The sequence below is a fragment of the Canis lupus genome, chromosome 14, assembly GCF_011100685.1.
Source record: "Canis lupus familiaris isolate Mischka breed German Shepherd chromosome 14, alternate assembly UU_Cfam_GSD_1.0, whole genome shotgun sequence".
Lineage (NCBI taxonomy): Eukaryota > Metazoa > Chordata > Mammalia > Carnivora > Canidae > Canis > Canis lupus.
In genome coordinates, this window is record NC_049235.1 from 32,445,463 (window position 1) to 32,465,743 (window position 20,281).

General features: G+C 40.8%; 1 protein-coding gene across 2 annotated transcripts in view; it reads left to right on the forward strand.

Moving 5' to 3' along the window:
• Positions 1-1,360: 1,360 nt before the first annotated feature.
• The window catches only part of HDAC9 (histone deacetylase 9), a 911,202-nt gene continuing 892,281 nt past the window's right edge, over positions 1,361-20,281 (forward strand). Inside the window, exon 1 of one of the 2 annotated variants that reach the window (XM_038557033.1) lies at positions 1,361-1,464. The gene's annotated coding sequence lies outside the window, so the exon portion shown is untranslated. Of the gene's footprint in view, positions 1,465-1,492; positions 1,641-20,281 lie in introns of those variants that run through there. The other variant, XM_038557034.1, reaches the window with a different exon arrangement.

Below are 20,281 nucleotides of genomic sequence, written 5' to 3' on the forward strand. Positions count from 1 at the left end.
TTTGAGAGGCGCATTATATACACCATAACACGAGCCTCTTGGAAGCATCAAATGTTAGCCTTAGGCAAGTTTGTTTAGGATCACAATTTTTAAAAACCATGTTTCAGGGTTCTACCCTGTAAAAACGATTTTTTTTCAAGATTTTATTTATTTATTCATAGAGACACAGAGAGAGAGGCAGAGACAGAAGCAGGCTCCTTGCGGGGAGCACGACGTGGGACTCGATCCCAGGTCCCCAGGATCACGCCCTGGGCTGCAGGCGGTGCTAAACCCCTGAGCCACCCGGGCTGCCCTTGCAAAAACGATTCTATAGGTGTAAGCGATATTGGTATAGACTAAGTTATAGCAGTTAAAAAAAAAAAAAAACAACAAAAAACAGGTCTGCCAAGTAAAAATACTAACCACTGTAGGGGATCACCTCATCAATTCTCCGACCTAACTAACTCTGCCTTCCTTCCATCAGGGTTGGTCTCAGCGCAGATGGTGCTCCCTGTTCAGCCTTAAAACGCGACAAACTAAATCATGTTTCCAATAGCAATCACCAGATTTCCTCTCATTTCCCATTTGGTTTTTTTAAACCCCCTAAACGCAGCGTTTTCTCTTAAAATCCCCTTGAATGATTCTTCAGGCTGCAAGCGTTGTGTGTGTGTGTGTGTGTGGGGGGGGGGGGGGACCGCTCCAGGGACCGCCCCACAGGGCTCCCTCCTCTCGACACCGAGCGGCGGAGCTGCGGACCCGCGGGCTCTGCGGGGCGCGCACCTGAGCGGCCCCGGCTCCGCGGCTCCGGCCCGCAGCGCCCCGGGTCAGGGCCGCGGGCAGCCGAGGACCCCGCGGGAGGAGCGCGGGTCGCCCGGGCCGTCAGCGTGCGCCCCGCGGGGGCGTGTTTCGCTCCAGAAAGCAAGTGCTCTTGGGCACCCGGTCCTTCCCCTGCGAGGAGTCGCCGCTCCGGCCCCGAGCTCCCCTCCGCTCCCCCCTAGGCGGCTCTCGGGGTCCCGCCGCCTCCCGCGCGCCCCTGCTCGAGCCTCGGCCGCGCGCGCCCAGGTGTCCCCCCCGCCCCCATCCCCCATCCCCGGGCCGCTCCCGGGCCTGCGGGTCTCCGGCCGCCCGCCCAGCCTCCCTTCCCACCGGCCCCGCCCAGCCTCCGCCGCGCAGGGGCTCCTGGCCTGGCCTCTCCGTCTCCCTCCCACCTCCGCCCCCCTCCTCCCCAAGAGTTGCTATTTTTAGTAAATCCTCCGCGCGCCGCCACCGGCGCAGCTCGCAGCTCGCAGCTCGCAGCCGCGCGACCGCCCTCCCGAGCTCCCCCGCCCCCCGCCCCCCGCGCGGTGGCCGCGGCGGCGGCGGCGGCGGCGGCGGCGGCGGCGGCGGCGGCGGCGCGTCCCGCACCTCGCGCAGCGCGCACCGAGCCGGCCCCGCCGCGCCCGCCACCCTCGCGGCGGTCTCCTCCGCAGGCGCCTGTCGCGGCCGGTAAGTCCCTGCTGGCGGAGCAGCGGCGGTCCCCGAGTCAACTTTCAATCCCCCCGTGCTTCTGCCTCGCCATTCTCTCCTCCGCGAAACATGGCTGTTTGGAGACGGGGGAGAAGTTAGGGGGTCGCCGGCGCGGGGCGCAGGAGGGCGCGACAGCTCGGCGGGCGCGGGCGGAGGTGAGTGGCTCCGCGGCCGGCTCCGCGGCGGGTGCCCGGGGGCCCGCCCTGGGAATCGGGGGCCCAGCGCCCCCCGCCCCGCTCCCCGCCCCCCGCCCCGGATGTAGCGCTGGGTTCCCGGCTCGGATTCCCGCAGGTTACAGCATCCCAGGCGGGACCCCGACGCTGCCTGCCTTGCGTCTCCCAACCCCGGGGCTGGCGGCTTTAAGGGAACCTTTGTCGTAAGTTCAGCGCCAGGTGAAGCCAGAAGACGTGGGCTGCGACCAGCCCAGGCGAGGGGTCGGCGACACGACACCGCCGCCCCCAGCGCGCGCACACGCACACGCGCACACACACACACACACACGCGCGCACACCCAGCTCATGCAGGAGCCGAGTTATGAATGAAAAGTTTGCGCTGCCAACGTGTTGCTGGAGGGGAGCAGTACTTAGCGGGGGCACCTTTGATGTGTCGTGGAGGGGGGGGACTTCAGTTCCAAGTCTATATACATTTAGAATTCTAGGCTCTTAAGAAAAGTTCCGGAGCCGCCTGGGGGCGGGGGGTGGGGGGGTGGGATGTAATCAGTTTCTTAGCCGGTGGAAGGAGATGGGTAAATCGCAGACTCATTAAGGTGAACTGGGTAATTCAATGCCACGAGGGTGGCACAGTGGGGACGGGACGGGAGGCAGCGGAGGACAGGGGGCGTCCCCCGAGGGCCTGGCGGGCAGCGCTGGGCTCCGGAGCCATCGGCCCGCGGTCCGCGGCGAGGTGTCCGAGGCCTGCGCGTCGGCCGCGCGGTGCAGCGGGACTGAGCGGCTCTGCAGACCGAGGCCAGGTGGCGCGGAGCGGCGGCCTGCAGCCCGGAGCCGGGGACGCGCCGCTCAGGTGATTGCCCCCGGGAATTCTCCAGCCAGGCTGCTGCGCTCTAATTTCAGAAGGATGCGTCGCGTTTGTTTTCCCTGCCGGGAGGTGTGTGCAGTCTCCGAGAAGGAACTTTTAGGTTCGGTGACTGTGATATTTTCCAATCTGGGAGAAAGAGGCTGTCCACATATATTCCCCTTTTACGTACACTGGGCGTGCGTGCCTCTTGATGTGCGTGCATGCAGAATGTGGGAGTGGGTCAGAAGGGCTGAAAAAGTTGAACTTAACCTGGAAAAAAGAAAGTGAAGAGTTAACGGTATTCTCCCCAAAGGGTCTAACGACCCTACAACCAAACACTCCTACAACTAAATACTCTTGGTGTGTGGAGATGTCTCAGAAAGGGTAGGCTTTAGGAATTACAGGTATTTAGGGTACAATCCATGTTTCCAAATCTTGCGAGCGTTATTGAAAGCTAGAGAAAGGGAGTAGGGAGTAGGTAGGTGGAGAATGTATGCTAAAGAAAAAAAAATTATTTGGAAAGAAAACATTTTGACATTTGGAAAGGTCTGGATGTTATTTTCTGATGCGCTGCAGATCTTTTAAATCCTGTAATTAATAACAGCACAGAATAAGTTGCAGTTAAGTAAATGAGGACAATTAAAATATCATGTTTGGAAAAGATATCTTTTGAAGTACTCTTTGGTACTTTGGATGTTTATTATGGAAATTACTGTGACTGAAAACTTGTTGTTTAATATATTTGCTTTTTACCACAAATAATTAGTCCTCCTTTTCCTTTTAAACTGCTATTCCAGTTTGGACCAATTTAATTACCCAAAGACCAAACCACTGTTGTGCCTTCTGGAAAGTATTTGCATTTAAAACTACTTAATAAGAATATTGTATTTCCAAAAAGACAAATAAGGTAGTCAGTTGTAAAACTTTCTTGTAATTTATTTTCATCCATTTTGTTTGAATGAGGCAGATCTCAAGAAGAGAGAATTTTCTTGGAATATGTCATTTTCTGTGTGAGGAGAAAGTGAATGTTTTCAGGTTTCAGTCACAAACAGGTGCAAATAGAGTGGGAATCCTGAGTCTGACCTTCGATTTTAGACTGCCAGCTAGAGGGAGAGGTGCTTTCCCAGCTCTCCTCCTGAATTGATCATCTTCACTCAGAATGGATATGGTTAGATGCATATAGGATTGTGCAAATTCAGGAATTAAGAGATTTAAATTAAGTACCACTTTATGGTTGGAAAGGGAGTGTTTTTTTTTTTCTTTCTTTCTTTCTCTTTTTTTCTTAAACCTCAGTCTTCCTGTTTCTTTCCCTCTGCAATTCAGCTTATTGGACTGGCCTTCATTGGAAAGTCAGACCAAACACTTCTTTGGCTACAGTGTTTGGCATATTAAACTGCTATCCTCTAAAAATAATGATGGCCTTTCTGAAATAAAAAAGGGACTTTTATATACTGTAACAGACTTTTATGACCACTACTATGCCCATTATTATGGTAGACAGTTGCTTCATGAAGTTACTGCCACTATATATATATACATATAAATAATTATTATATGTATTTGGGGTATGTTTGGAATGTATTTGGGTTTCTAAGAATTTTAAATCATGAAGCCAACTGACCGGTTAAGTTGTCTAACTATAGTTACAGTGATACACATAATTTAGATTTGTATTAATATCAACATCTAAGGATGTTTTACAGTTACACGGCTTTCATTTCTCTTCATTAGAATCACCTCTATTTTGAATTTGTTTAAATATTACAACATATTATACTGCAATTTACACCTGCTCAGCAGGGAAGGTGTAGGTTATTCTTAAATAGAGATATGGAGAAATAGCTAACAAGGAGAGTCATTTGAGAAACATATGGACATCATAAAATCCTTCTGTATGTAGCATCTGTACCTTCTCATTAGTGAAATATTGTAGTTATGGACATTTTTTATTACACTGAAATGTGGCTTTTTATTTTTGCTTCGATGGTTTTTTTTTGTTTTAAAATGTAATTATATTAATGTGTAAGTTGGTGTGGGGGCTTTTATTGTTTGAAGCCCTTTCCTTTCAATAAAGATGTCACACTTAGTTTTTATTGCACACATCCGCAGATTTATACAGTTGTTTCCTAGCTTGTTATTATAACTCTTACCTTTCTCAGATATTCTTCAAAACATTTGAGAGGCAGGTAGGAAGACATATTGTTCTCGTTTTCAGAAGAAGGCAGCAGGTACACCGATAGATCCAAGGTCACACACTAGTGAATCAGTGTGAAGCTAAGGGTAACATCTATATTTCTTGTATTCTGTTCGTAATAGCAAGCTGCTCCTGTGGCTATGTTAAATGATATTTTCATAAATTTATACATTCCTGGATTTTTAAAGTGCTTAGCTTTGTAGATATGCTGATCGGATTTTATATCCATCAATATGATCATAAGGGAATGGGTCCTTACTGTGGCCTGCTGATGGGGAGAACCGTGACCCCAGGAGCCAATGCTAAAACAAACATACACACCTGTGAGGGGTAGTCATTCTTGCTGTCAGTTCATATGCCGCACATTTCTCTGTCCCCACTGGCCCTACCTTATGAACTGCATACTGTCCTTTGAGTAGTCAAGGCTGCTTTGAATTTTATCAGCACATTCATCAAGCTTGAGGATCATCAGGCTCACTGGTGAGAGAACTCGGAATGTGATTTTTGAGAAGATAGGATATTGACTGAAGACAGTAATGGACTGTCCACTGCAGAGCCAGCCAATATCGATTAAGGATCATGTTTTTCTGGGTGTCAGGACACCCATCTTCTCTCATTAGCTCTGCGTCTTTGGCTGAACTTACAGAAATCAAAGTGAGGGTTTATGCAATTATCTGATTGTTTCTGTTCATGTAGATAATGTGTCTAGATAAATCAGACTTAAAAACACAACAAAAAAGAAAAGATGGCAACTTGTTCTTTTGTGGCGAAGGTACTCATGACTTTTCATTTTTTCAAATTCCCTGTTTTTCGAATCTCACTAGAATTTTTCAGGGTAATTGCCCACTTGATTTGCAACAACCAAGACTTATGATATTATATTGTTAGATTCAAAAGTGGAATACATTATCCATGATGGAGAAGAAAGCATTGTGTTGTCATAGAAAAAAAAAAAAAACATGTTATGCAAGGTTTGTTTATTGGGCTAAAATATTTTCAGCATTTTCTAATAAGGCGATGGTACTAGGTGCTCTCTCTACTATGTTTATTTATTTACCGTCCTTTCCATAAATATATGGTTTATAGAAGGGGTTCATCCAAACATTTTTAAGTGTGAAAGAAATGCTGGAAAAAAAAGTTACTTTTCAAGTGTGGTTTGTCATTCGATATAACGGATTCTGTTTAGGGTCACAGAGAGAAGAAAACACCCATTTTTAATATTCTTTGCTATCCCAGGGAGAGTGTAGCATGCTGCTGGTGAGTCTGAGTAGAGTTGAAATTGCTGGAAATGGTACTTTCTTCCCATTTTTACAGAATCTATGATAAGGAGATTAGTGTGGATTAGTCTAGTTTGAATGCAGTAATGACAAGTGGAATTTGAAATGGCTAACGAAGGAAGGATAAGATTTGGTTCACTCAGATATCACTCAAGATATTTGGCAGCAAGTCACTGAAGTTACCTTTAGTTAAGCATTAAATAAACGTATTAGAGGATATTGACTCTATTTGTTTTCTGTTGCTTTGTAACACATTACCACAAATTTAGCAGCTTGAAGCAAGGCATGTTTATTATCTCCGTTTCATTGCTCAGGAGTCCACGTATGGCCCAATTGTATACTGTGTTCAGGGTCTCACCAGGTGTTGGTTAAACCTACAGTCCTATCAGAGGCTCACTTAGGGTGAAAATCTGCTTCCAGGCTTCCTTAGATTGTTGGAAGAATTTATCTCCTTGTGGTTGTAGGACTGCAGTCTCTATTTTCTTGCTGGTTGTCAGGAACCACTCTCAGCTCTTAGAGACCCTGCTGTTCTTTGCCATGTAGCACTCTCAAAAGTACTCTTACAACATGGCAGCCTACTTTTCAAAACCAGCAACTAAGAGTTGTGTCTCTAGTATGAGAAGACAATCTTTTATAACATAAGGGAATGACACATCACTTTTTGTCATGTAACATAACCTAATCAAGGCTGTGACATCCATCACCTTTGCCATATTGTGTTGAAAGCAAGTCACATACCCAAACTAAAGGGGAGGGGACTATACAAGCACGTGACTATTGGATGTATCTACCATGTTGACTAACTCATTGAATCTCTGGAATAGTCAACGTACCTGGCTTAGAAGCCACTCAGTCAAAAACAGTGCTGAGAATCTATCTGCAGAACTGTTTTGTGAGAAAATACTGCTCTGTTGGCATACCAGCTTCCATAGTAGAAGGTAAGCTCTGTATCATAAGAGAGTATTCTTCATATAACACCATGGGGTTCAGTTGCTCGTGGCCCCTAAAGGATGACAAATGTGTATTGCTGAAGGAAAGAAGGACAAAAAAATGTGAGCAAAAGATTGCTTAATGAAATGTTGAAGTTTTTGGATAGGCATGATGACCATCTGGAGACCGAGTTGGACTGGAGAGTAGCCGGACTCCTGCAACTCCTTAGAAAACTCTAGTAGCATTTAGGAGAATGCGGGTAGTGAGGCTTCATTTAGGAATGGTGGTAAGGGACAGGAAGGGCTGGCTGGGTAGGGAGAGACAGGTAGGGGGCTAAGTGCCTAGGCTTACCCAGGGGGCTAGAAACCAGGCTCTGGGAAATCCCAGGTGTGTAGAAATCTACTAGAGATTAACTGGACAGAAAGGAACACCTTGTTTGGGCTCATGATATTTGCAAGAACTCCTGGTTCATTCAAAATATAGATGGGATAGTCTCATGATACTTACAAATCCACCATGTTATTGACATGAAATTTACCAACTTCTCTGGTCAGTTTTCTATATAAGACCCACCATAAAAGCCCTCAGCAGCAACTTATTGGGGATCCATCTCACTCCAGAGAGCTTCTCTCTTTCCTTTCTCTTCTCACCTTCACTTAAACTTTCACTTCACCCTTTTGCCTGGGAGATTATTTCACTCTGTGAGACAAGAATCCTGCAACAGTGGTGGTAAGAAAGGAGTAGAAGCCTTTAAATAGATGACTCACTAGCAGACATGTTAGTCTAGGAATTGACTTAATTAGCCTTTAATATATTCCACATATGAAAGGTTTTTTTTTTTTAAAGGACTACTGCCACCAATCTTTGTACAAACTAGTACTATGATTTGGAGGTCCCCAACCTGGCCTCCCCTTATTTTTCAGGAGGGAACAGAGCCAGAGACCATCTCAGATCCATTGTACAGTGTGGTCTAATGAGTATCAGGTGTTGTGTAGGGGCATGGGGAGGGTCCTCTATTGAGCACAGCTGGAGCTCCAAGCACTTTGCAGGAGTGATTTTATCTAATCTGCCTCCCATCTCTGGCAACCTAGTTCCAATTTCCCTGGTTCTGCCACCCCTGCTTCCCTCCCAAGGAAATGGAGACTCGGAAAGGTTAAATACCTTGCCAAGGGTCATTCACCTATGAGTGGCACCAGGAGTTGAATCAGGTTCTGATTTCAAAGCCCATAGTCTTATAATACACATCCCTAACTCACAAGCAGTAAGTGAGGCTTCTAGGGGAAAAACTTGTTTTTCTTACTGAAGTGGATGTCGGCCCTACAATTGCTCTTGGGTTCCTTCATTCATCTTGTGAGAACTGGATCCTGGAGTATGAGGGTTAAAGAGAGGAGTGAGAGTGTGCTAACGTGCCTTCTTTTTTCCCAGCAGGAAGTACAGATTATAGGTCTGTCTTCCATCTAAAAGTAAGAATGTGGAGTGGAGGTTGTATATTTTTATTTCTACTTATCATTTTGGCAGAAATATAAAGCTCTGTGTCTCCTTTCTCTCCTATATGTAGATTTCTATTAAATTCAATTAGGAAGCGTTATGAATTCTCCTTGCCTCTTTGGTCATAGGGTTCTTTCTATAGCTTTTTCAGTAGATGCCACTGTTTTGATCTACTTGAAAAGTCTATTGAGACATTCTTTCCTTTGTTCTTCTATTACTCAGTCCCCCTTTCTACTCTGTGGTGCCTCTGAATTCTATTCATAGATCTTCTACTTTTTTTCCCTTCTGTTTTATGTACTTAAATCTCTTCTTTAAATGGATCTAGTTCCATTGATCGCAATCATTTGCTCAGATTCCCTTGCTGCTCTACTGCAAAATACAAGCTCAGTGTGGGACTCATCTGTATTTGGTTAATTTTACAGAGTTGTATCCCACATCCCAGCACAGTATGAGGAAGACTTTAAGGTTTCTCTGGGTATTTAAGTCAAAATGTAAGTATTTTAAACTGAATATCCTAAAGCAGCACTGTGATTGGATTATGTTAGGTCAGGTGCATACCTATGGACCACTCAACTGTGGCTTATTAGGGTCAGCTACAATAACCTAATCTCTGACAAGTTACAGCTCAGGAAACTGAAATAAACTTATCTTTTTCCATATGACTTAGATGTTCTAACTTAGCATAGGCCAGATTTGACTCTGAAAGCCCAGACTATTTAGCATGGCATACAGATTCTCTCATAGTCTGGACCTAGCCTATATTTATTACCTTTTCATTTTTAATTCTTTTTTTTAAAGATTTTATTTATTTATTCATGAGAGACAGAGAGAGAGAGAGGCAGAGGCAGAGGGAGAAGAGGCTCCATGCAGGGAGCCTGACGTGGGACTCAGTCCTGGGTGTCCAGCATCACGCCCTGGGCTGAAGGCGGGCGCTAAACCGCTGAGCCAGCGGGCTGCCCTCATTTTTAATTCTTGTCACTCCTTGCTGTATGGCTTTAAGTATATAAGCCCTAAGCTTGGAACTAGCACATGACTTAGGTTTTAGATATTAAACAACCAGCCTGACATGTGAAGAAAGGTCAAGATGTGAATGAGTGTGTGGGGGGAGGAGGGAGGAGATGGGAAACAAACAAAAGCAACGTTTCAGTTTTTCAGTTCCAGCATCCAGTCATTCTGGAGGCCGTTCTATCTACCGCTGATTTTGTGCTTTTACATTATGTGAGCAAGAAGTTTTTCCTTAAATTGAGTTTCTGTCACTTGTGATTGAGAGAGTACCGAATAGCCCAAGTTTCTTTCAGCCTAGGATTCTTTATGCTTTTTTTGAAACTGCTACCTCTGAAACTGTCAGTAGCCACTCAAAATCAGAGTGTTACTCCTCTGGGTTCTTATTTGGAAAGTGTACCCATTAGGGGGGGTGTACCTTCTCCGTGCTCCTTTTTCTCTGTGCCCAACTTCTGTCCCTCTGCTTTTGTGATGCTTCATCTGATTACTGTAGCTCACAGTGATCTCATTCTTTTCTGAATTCCTATAGTATTTAGGATTATAGCAGTGGTTTACACAAATTTGAATTTTATTATTAATTGAAAAAATCCATAATAAGGTTACTATATGAGTAAAATTGTTAAAGGAATTTGCATTTTTCTTGCCCAGAACAGCATCTTTAATTTATACTTTTGAAGTATCATGGTATATTTACTATATGGAATGATTTGCATATTTTTTGGTCTCTTTGCAATTCTGTGGCCCACTAGAGATCTATAGCATCTCATGCCTAGATGGAGAGAAGGGAAGGGGAGGTTTGGCTTCCTAATGAACACCCTTCCCAAATAAAACACCACAGGAAGAATGGTCTGATTTTAGCTAAGACTATGAGTCTGTGCAGTAAGAACCTAGGCTATTCTTATTAAACATTTTATGTAAGTATGTAGGAACACATAATAAAGTGAAAAAACTTTTACCTGTAGATTTCACAAATTATAAAACCAGAACCAATGAGCCAACATTAAATGTGAACAGAATTGATGAAATTAAAAAGAACAACATTAAATTTTGTGACAAATGATGTATTCCTGAAGTTACACTGCCAGTGTTGGGTTTAAGAATATAAAGATGTAGCCTCAGATCTTGTTCTTATTTAATCTGTTTCTGTGTTTTATATATATGGATATATAATGGATAGAAAGTGTCCTTATAAAAATAAGATTAGCCTCCCCCCCCCCCCCCCCCCCACACACACACAATATTAACTTCAAGACTGCTGGTTCAGGTCAATCAGACTTCATTCATGAACAAAATTCTACTAGTAAGTAATCTTTAAGTGTCTGTTTTAATGAGGTATCACCTGATCACTCTATAGTATCTTTTTGTTCTCTTAAAGATGTGATCAGCACTGTGAAATTATTGAATTCTAAGACAAATGTGTAAGTCATATCCAGAGATTACAGGAATGGAGAACAGATAGTGTACAAACTACACACAGATAGCATGTATGCCTCACGTTCAAACATGATGATGATTTTAACCACTATTGTGCAGGTTACCTTTGGATGCCTTGCTACTATGTAGTGACTTGATCCATGCTTACCTTTTTTCTCATCAGACTTTATTTATTTAGCAAATTGCATGTTATTTTGCCTTCATCTAGTACTTGCCTGATTGAGAACACCAATCATAAAAAGTGGAATGAAAACTCCATGGTGGTTATTTTGTTTTAAGATGCTTATTCAGAAATTAATTAGAATATATTTATATTTATTTTATACTTTTAGATTATTATCCCTGTGATAACCCAAAATAGCAAAACAAAACTGTGCATTAAACTCATGGATTTCAGTTTGAAATACATAGTTCCAAATATTAATTGCCACTTAAAATATTTTACATCTTACTCTGTATTGTGTCATTGACTAGATTGGAAGCCCCGTTGAAGGCAGGGAGAATGTGCTCACTGTTTTTGTTTTTATTCTACGGCACTAAGTGTGTTTCTGTTAGTTGATGCCTAACAAGTGTTTGCTGACTGAACAACTGTTTATATGTTGTTGTTTCCTATGGCACTGTGAGCTCCTAAGGGCAGGGACTATTTTGTTTAATCTGTGGACTCCAGATGCCTAGCACAGCAACTCTTACATGAGAAATACTCAATAAATGCTCTGAAAGAAAGACTGGATGAGTTATTGACTCCTGCTTGTGTGTATATGTGTGCATGTGCATGTCTTCTTTTAGAACTCACGCTTCATATACAAGGCCTTTTAGCACTTGTATAGATTAGTGCTGTCTAATAGGATTTTCTTTGGTGATGGAAATATTCTGTGTCTGTGTTCTCCAATTGTCATAGTCACTAGACACATGTGACCTTTGAGCACTTGAAATGTAGTTAGGCTGAGAGCCTGAATTTGCTTTTATTTAATTTTAATTATAAAGCAGTGTCATGAGGTTGGTAGGCATCTCAGGTCCAGATATTGTGCCATCCATTCTCAAACTCATTGCACCAGCATTGCTACATTTTTTGGTTGTAATTTGGTGTTTTTGGAAGTCATTGTTTTTGGATAAATAGAAAGGGTTATATGACTTTACTTATTTATTTGAGTTACATTACTTTAAACACAGGTCGATATATTCCCTCAAATTTGTTTCATTCTTTTCCCAAATGACCAACAACATTGCATGTCATCATCCCTTCAATCTCCCATCATTTGATTTGGGTTTTTATCATTTCCTTATTAGTGTATAGGTCTGACACTGATCACTTAATCAAATAAGTTTTACATACACTTTTTTTTTCTTAATTGCCCAGGTTTACTTGTGTTTGCTAGTCTCATTGTTTTAATCCTTTTCTCTCCTTAATAAACCATTTAAACTTGCATTCTCTATTTGATCATTATCATTATTATCATCATTGTTCATGAAGTGTTTATAATAGTTTGTATTTGATGTACTAATGTCTGCTGATATTCTGATTTCAAATTTATGTACTTTATTTATTTATTTATTTATTTTAAAGATTTTATTTATTTATTCATGAGAAACAGAGAGGAGAGGGAGAGAGGCAGAGATACAGGCAGAGGGAGAAGTAGGCTCCATCCAGGGAGGCCGACATGGGACTCGATCCCGGGTCTCCAGGATCACGCCCTGGGCTGAAGGCGGTGCTAAACCGCTGAGCCACCCGGGCTGCCCAATTTATGTACTTAAAAAAAAAAAGATGTATTTATTATTTTAGAGAGAGAAAGAGCACCCGTACTGGGGGGGGGGAGGGGAAAATGGAGAGGGAGAGAGAGAATCTTGAGCAGGCTTTCCACTGAATCCAGAGCCGGACTCAGGGCTCCATCCTAGGTCCCTGAGATCATGATCTGAGCTGAAATCAAGAGTCTGACACTTAACCCACAGAACCACCCAGGCACTCCATCAAGTTTACATATTCTTAAAAATGTCTGAATATTCCTTTTCTTCTGTTGGCTGTTTTGCTTTTCATATTTTTTATCCTTTCTGGTAGAGAAAAAGAATGAAGTGACGTCATACACACTTAAACATATGATGACTCAATCCTTATGTGTAAGATATAATCCCAACATAAAAAGTTTCACAGCTGGTATCAATTGCATGACATCAGTGCAACAAGATTTTCCCTTTAGAAAGATAAGGATTGCTTCAAGTAAGTGGCCAAGGTCTTTTATACAACTTGTGGCACTTTAGGAGCAAGTCTTCTATTTAAATCCATCATATATTCATTGAACCTTGTTATTGGGTATGTTTGTATATGTTGTCTCATTTAATTCTTTTGAGAATGCTAATCTGGTAATAGTGGTTAGAAACTAAATAGAGACTAAATATTCAAAGAAACTGAAGTAAACTCTGCTGACAAGCAGAAACATTTGAGAATTTTCCACTCATTCTCTACTCCTAGAGATTTAATAGTTGTTTTAAATGGCAGAATTTGAAAACAGACTTTGGTGTGGAGACTTGCCTTTCTTCATTCTTTAGTCTAGTGTATTATTTCCCAAATTTAATATGCATCAGAATTTCTTTACAGGGTTATACACTCAAGCCTTTAAAGTATACTTTATGGCTGACTTAGCTCCCTTTCCAAGACAGTTTTGTCAATATGAAATTTTCTATCTTGAAACCTACTACCCAAAAGATGCATCTTGTTTGTATTTCTTCCAGCATAGGGCTACTCATTGAGAGAATCTGTCATTCTGCTTCTGAATAGATTTCAAAGACTAAGACAAAAACTCAGAAATATATAGAATTTTAAACTCATGACTTGCGAATTGTGTTTTGGTCACATGATTGTTTTCATCTGCCTCTTAATGGTGAGAAGCTAGCACTGCATTATCTTCTGCTCCAACTTGCCTTATCCTAAAAATACCTAATTGTATGTATTATGCATTATGTTCATTTTAGACAGGTTGGGGAAATGAGGAAGAGAACTTTGTTTTGTGACTTGCGCCATAAATATTTTTTAATCTACCTGTTTGACCCAAATTTTGAAAGTTACCTGCATTAAAATGAAAATTTGATGAGCTTAGCATTGTAGTGAAACAATAGTTATTTGCTTTCATTTATAAAATTTCAGTAAAAACCATTGTGAAACCATGTGAGCTAGCTTGTTCACTAAGAACACCTTTTTGGAGTTACCGTTTTTTCTTTATGAAAACAAATGTAATATACTTCTGAGTATATAATTTGAGTTTAATGCTAAGCCTACTCAAGGCGAATGAGAAAATGTAAACCAAGTGGAATGGGATTTTAGAATAAAGGCTACGGTTCTAATTTCTTTAGAATATCAGGTCTGAAATATTCTTGGGGAAATTAATTTTTGAATAACTATTAGAAACACATTAAATTTTATTTCATATAATGTTTTTTGTATATCTTATAAACCCTATATCGTGTTATTTTTGTTTAAACATGAAATCATATTTTAAAGAGATTACACAATAAAACCAAATATTTTGCATTTCCTCATGTAGTTGCCATTTTAAGTGCTTTTCATTCCTTTCATTCCTTCATTTCCTTTTATGCTTTCATACTATTTTCATCTGGTATCATCTTCCTTCTGCCTGGAGGGCTTCCTTTAACTATTCATGTGGCAAAGGTCTGCTAGTGATGAATTTTTTCAGCTTTTGTATATCAGAAAACATCTTTATTTCACTTTCACTTTATAAGATTTTTGTTGGTTATAGAATTCTAAATTGACAGTATTTCCCTTTCATACTTTAACGATGTTGCTCCACTGTTTTCTTCCTTGCATTATTTTTTATGAGAAATCTGCTGTCATCCTTATTTTCATATACAACGTGTCCTTAAACATTTTCCTTTTTTCACTGGTTTTGAAAAATTTGATTATGGTGTGTCTTGGTATGGCTTTCCTCATGTTCCTTGTAATTTGGGTTCATTGAACTTCTTAGATTTATGGATTTATCTTTGCTTTCAAATTTTGAAAGAACGTAGTTATTTTTCCTCCCAAATTTGTTTGGTTTCCCTGGTCTCCCAACTCTCTTTCAGGAATTCCAATTAGGTATATATTAGGATCACTGATAATCTGTTTCTTTTTTTCATCTCTGTGTTTCATTTTGGATAGTTTCTATTGCTGTGTCTTCAGGTTCACTACCAGTAAGCCCATTTAGTGTTTTTTTTTTATTTTTAATCACATATATTGTAGTCTTCATCTCTTGAGTTTAAAATAGATGTTTTAAAAATCTTCCATGTCTCTAACTTTTTTAAGCACATGGAATAGATTCATGATAACCATTTTAATGGCCTTGTCTGCAAATTCTAACATCTTTTTAATTCTTGACCAGTTTTGTTGGGTTGATTTTTCTCTTTGTTATGGTTTATATTTTCCTGCTTCTTTGGGTGCCTGGTAGTTTTTGATGGATACCAGAGATTGTGAATTTTACCTTGTAGAGTGCGGGATATTTTTGTATCCCTATAAATCTTCTTAAATGTGTTTTTCATGTGATACAATTAGTTTCTTGGAAAAAGTTTGATCTTTTCAGGTCTTGTTCAGCTTTACCCCAATCCGCATGAATTCTAATGTTTTCCAGTATGGCTGGGGGGAACAGGCACAATTCTCAACCTTAAGTGAGTGCTCTGTACTGTTCCCTTTAATCCTTTCTGGTGGTTCTTTCCCTGGCCATGCGTTGTTTCCCTTATATATTGTGATCAATACTTTGATCACAGCTGATCAGTACTTTGCTGAGTCTTTGAGGGTTATCTGCAGATCTTTGGAGATCTCTCTGTGTTCAACTACCTTTTTTTCTGGTAGAAGAAATCTGGGGATTTCTAGCTTCTCTGATCTCCTTATATTCTTAGGTACATCTCTTCAGTTCAGGGATTGTGCTGGCTCTGCCTTGTTTTTTCTTCCCTGAGCTATTGTCTAGAAGCTGGAACAGTCATAGAGCTCATGTCATCAGTTTCCCATTTCTTAGGGTTTGCATTATGTTTCCTGTTTCTTCAGGATTATTGCCTGATATCCAGTGTCTTGAAAACTGTTGTTTCATACATTTTGTATAGCACTTCAGAGAGCATGCATTTCCCATCCCTGTTATTCTGTCTTGACTAGAAGTGCATATACTCAGGGTGCCTGGGTGGCTCAGTGGTTGAGCGTCAGCTTTTGGCTCGGGGTGATCCTGAAGTCCCGGGATCGAGTCCCACATTGGGCTCTTTGCGTGGAGCCTGCTTCTCTCTCTGCCTCTCACTCTTTCTGTCATGAATAAATAAATAAAATCTTTTAAAAAATGAATATCCTCCATTGATTTTTCTCTTCCATGTAAAGTATTATTGGTTAATATAATTTTGGAGATGATTTAAGTATTTAATACTCACTTTAATGTAGTTTATTGTGATAGTCTTTTTTAGTTTTCAGTATTTTCCAAACCTTTAATAATGAATACTTTGTACTACATATTTTCAAAAATTAAGTTTTAATAGTCATTTATGTCCTGTATTATGCTTGATGATTTTAATTATTGCTCTAGCTATTCAAAATTATTCTTAAAGTAAGTCAGTCATAAAATAAGAAGTTAAGTTTGTTAAGCATAAGAATTCACATACTTGTAAGTGGATAAAAGATGTTAATATAGGGAAATACTCTGTCCTATTAGCTTGTTTTTTTTTAAGATTTTATTTATTTATTCATAGAGATGCAGAGAGAGAGAGAGGCAGAGACACAGGCAGAGGGAGAAGCAGGCTCCATGCAGAGAGCCTGACGTGGGACACGATCCAGGGTCTCCAGGATCACGCCCTGGGCTGCAGGCGGTGCTAAACCGCTGCACCACCGGGGCTGCCCTTAGCTTGTTTTTTTTAAGAAGAATTGAAGTCAGGTAGTTTGTAATAATATACTCTTGAATTTATATCATGTGAGTGATCGTAAAACAGCTAATAAATTACTGTCTCTTAAATTGTGTCACTTTTTTTGGAGTTCCTTTTTATATTTACTTAAGAAATTTAGTAGTTCTATAGTTCATGAGTAGGTTTTTAGAATGTTCACATGTCAAGTAGTAGTGAACTATGTGCTGGTGAACCTATTTTATTTTTAGTTTTCTCTAGTATTTGAATGATAAAATATAGCACTGTGAACTAATATGAGAATAGAGTGTCAAAATTCAGGAGCACATCTTGCTTTAGCGCATGCATGTTGTTACTTCAAGCATTTTCTGGCAGTAAGGGCACAATTGACTGTGTTAATTTAAAAGAATCTTTGAGGTGGTATAGTTCCATATGCTGTAGGAATATGTCAATGATTTTTTGTATTTTATAATTTGAGTTTTTAATGTAGTCTTTTGAAAGCTAGTTTTTAGGCATGGCAAGAAGACTAGAGTTGCTTTAGAATTCTTAGGAAAATAATTTTGTAAGAACAAATTAAAATTAACTTTAACTTTCTTCAGTGCTGTCATAAATACCAGCACGATGAAGCCAAAATTGTGGCAATGTTACAGTGCTCTGTTTCCAATATTTAAGCATAAAGGTTAGGACAGATTTATATTCTCTTGTAAAACTGAACCAAAATATAAATTATTTATAGAATTTTTAAGAACAGAATCTTAAAAAATTGAATACCACTCTATCGTGGAGACTGCTAGTTATCTCCCCGTATCTCCTTTCCCCATCTTCCTCAAACCCAGAGTTTCTGAATTTTGCTGATATCAGACCCTGCAGAATAAAGATGACATTTCTCAGCCTCCCTTGCAGCTAGGAATTGTGCCACGTGGCAAAATTCTGGCCATAGGAAGTACGTAGAAGTGATTTGTATGACTTCCAAATGGGCCATTAAAGCACAGGGGAGTGCTGTTTTCTCCCTTCTCACTTGATGGAATGTGGATATGGTGGTGTATTGTCTTAGACCATGGTAAGAGGCCAGCCAGCATTCTAAGGATAGCAGAACAACAAGATTTCTTTTAAAAAGCCTGGAACAATGATATGACTTCTTGAGGCAGAGCTGCCATACTAGCTCAGAGCTTTATGTGAGTGAGGAATAAACTTCTCTCTTATTTAAGCCACTGTTATTTTGGGTCTCTGCCACACACAGATAAAGCTCTATACACTGTTCTCACAATTTTTTTGTTTATAAGATACATTAGCCATTAATTTTTATAACTAAGCTTGAGAGGAACAAGGGATCATGCATCATAGAGATCAAAACTTCTTCATAGGGCATCATTAAAAAAAATTGGACTATTCTAATATCTATCACCTAAAGAGGACAGCATAATCAGTGATGTTTCTTCTCCAAGAAATGTAAATAGAAATTTGAGGCACGTAATTCTTATGTTGATTTTTGAAGAAAAGGCTTGGGAAAAGAGAGAAAGCTAAGCTATTCAGCTTTCTACTTGCTCACAGTCACCAATTTTTTTTTAATTTTCCATATTTTGTATTCCATAGTTGTCAAATCCTGAAGTCCACTTTTCACTCCCAGTGTGAAATGGCTCCCTGTGGCATTTTACAGTTTACTACTATTCCCCTTTTTGGAATATATCATCCCTGGGTTTTTGGGATGTCAAATCCTGACAGTTTCCTCCTCTGCCTCTGCTCTCTCCTCAGTCTCTTCCATGGGATCTTCTCCAGTCCACCCTTTCTCTGTGCACATACTCTGATTCTTGGCTTACCATTCCTTTCACTTCTGTTGGGGAGATCACAGACTGCAGCTCATGGGCATGTTTTGTTGATATCACAGAATTTAAAGAAACATTGAATTAATTGACTATACTTAAAAAATCAGGATATTTAACATGAAATCCAGATTTTTGACTTTTTGTGACCAAGAAGAAGATCTGACAGTACTACATCTACATTCCCAATGGCATTGGGGTGATTGGAGCTGAGTGATAACTGCTTTTTTAAGATGAGATCTGTTCTTTCCTCTTATAATCTCCATTCCCAATGCTCACATCTGGTGTTTTATTTATTTTCATTACTTGCCTGATCTTTTAGGCATTTAAGTTTATGATTTATGATACTCATCTTCCTGTGTAATTTAAGTTTTAAATTAATTGTTTTTATTTTTAAAGATTTTATTTATTCGTGAGACACACACACACACACACACACACACACACACACACACAGAGGCAGAGACATAGGCAGAGGAAGAAGCAGGCTCCATGCAGGGAGCCTGGTGTGGGACTCAATCCTTAACCGTTGAGCCACCCAGGTGTCTGGAATTAATTGTTTTTAAAAATGATTTCCGGGCAGTGCTGGTGGCTCAGTGGTTTAGCGCCACCTTCAGCCCAGGATGTGGTCCTGAAGTCCCGGGATCGAGTCCCACATCAGGCTCCCTGCATGGAGCCTGCTTCTCCCTCTGCCGGGGTATCTCTGCCTCTCTCTGTGTGTCTCTCATGAACAAACAAATAAAAAAATCTTAAAAAAAAATAAGATTTCCTGGGGTGCCTGAGTGTCTCAGTCTGTTAAGCATCTAACTTCTGCTCAGGTAGGTCATCATCCTGTGGTCCTGGTTTCCAGCCTCATGTCAGACTCCCTGCAAAGCAGGGGACTTTGCTTCTCCCTCTGCCACTGCCCCTCCCCCTGCTTGTGCTCTCTCATTCTCTCTCTGTCTTTCACTCTCTCAGATAAATAAAATCTTTTTTAAAAAGCAATTTCTCTGTCTCTCCTCCGAGTTTTTAATTCCTTTCTCTTCCTTTTCAATTCCAATTCCTCCTCCCCATGTCTGCTATTATTTTCCTAATTAGAGTATTTTGTTGTCTCTCACCCGGCTTATTTGCAGCAGACACCGAACTGATTTTTATGCCTCTTATATTACTCAAATTATTTAATCACTCTCCACACTGCTTCTAGAGTGACCTTTCTAAAAATTTTAGTGTCATTCTATGCAGCCTCAAGACTTTGAGTGGCTCCCCTGACATCTGGATGACTTCAGACTCCTTAGCATTGGTATAATGTAAAATGGTGCAACCACTTTGGAAAACAGTCTAGCAGTTCCCCAAAAAGTTAAATGTAGAATTACCATATTCCCCAGCACTTCCACTTCTAGGTATATGCCTGAGGGAATGAAAAACATATTTCTAGACAAAAGCTGTACATGCTTGTTCATAGCCATTTATAATAGCCAAAAAGTGGAAACAACTGAAATGTCTACCGGCTGATGAATAGATAAACAAAATGTGGTAAATGCACACAATGGAAAATCCTGGGACATAAAAAAAGAATGATGTATTGATGGATGAACCTTGAAAACATTATGCTAAGTTAAAGGAGCCTGACTTACAAGGCCTTTTGTAAGGTCGCATATTGTATAATTCCATTTATACTTCAGAGATAAGAGTAGAGTATTGGTTGTCAGGGACTGGGTTGCGGGGTGGAATGGCATGTGACTACTAATGCACATAGGTTTCTTTCTGAGAGTGATGAAGATGTTCTGGAATCACATGGGGCTGAT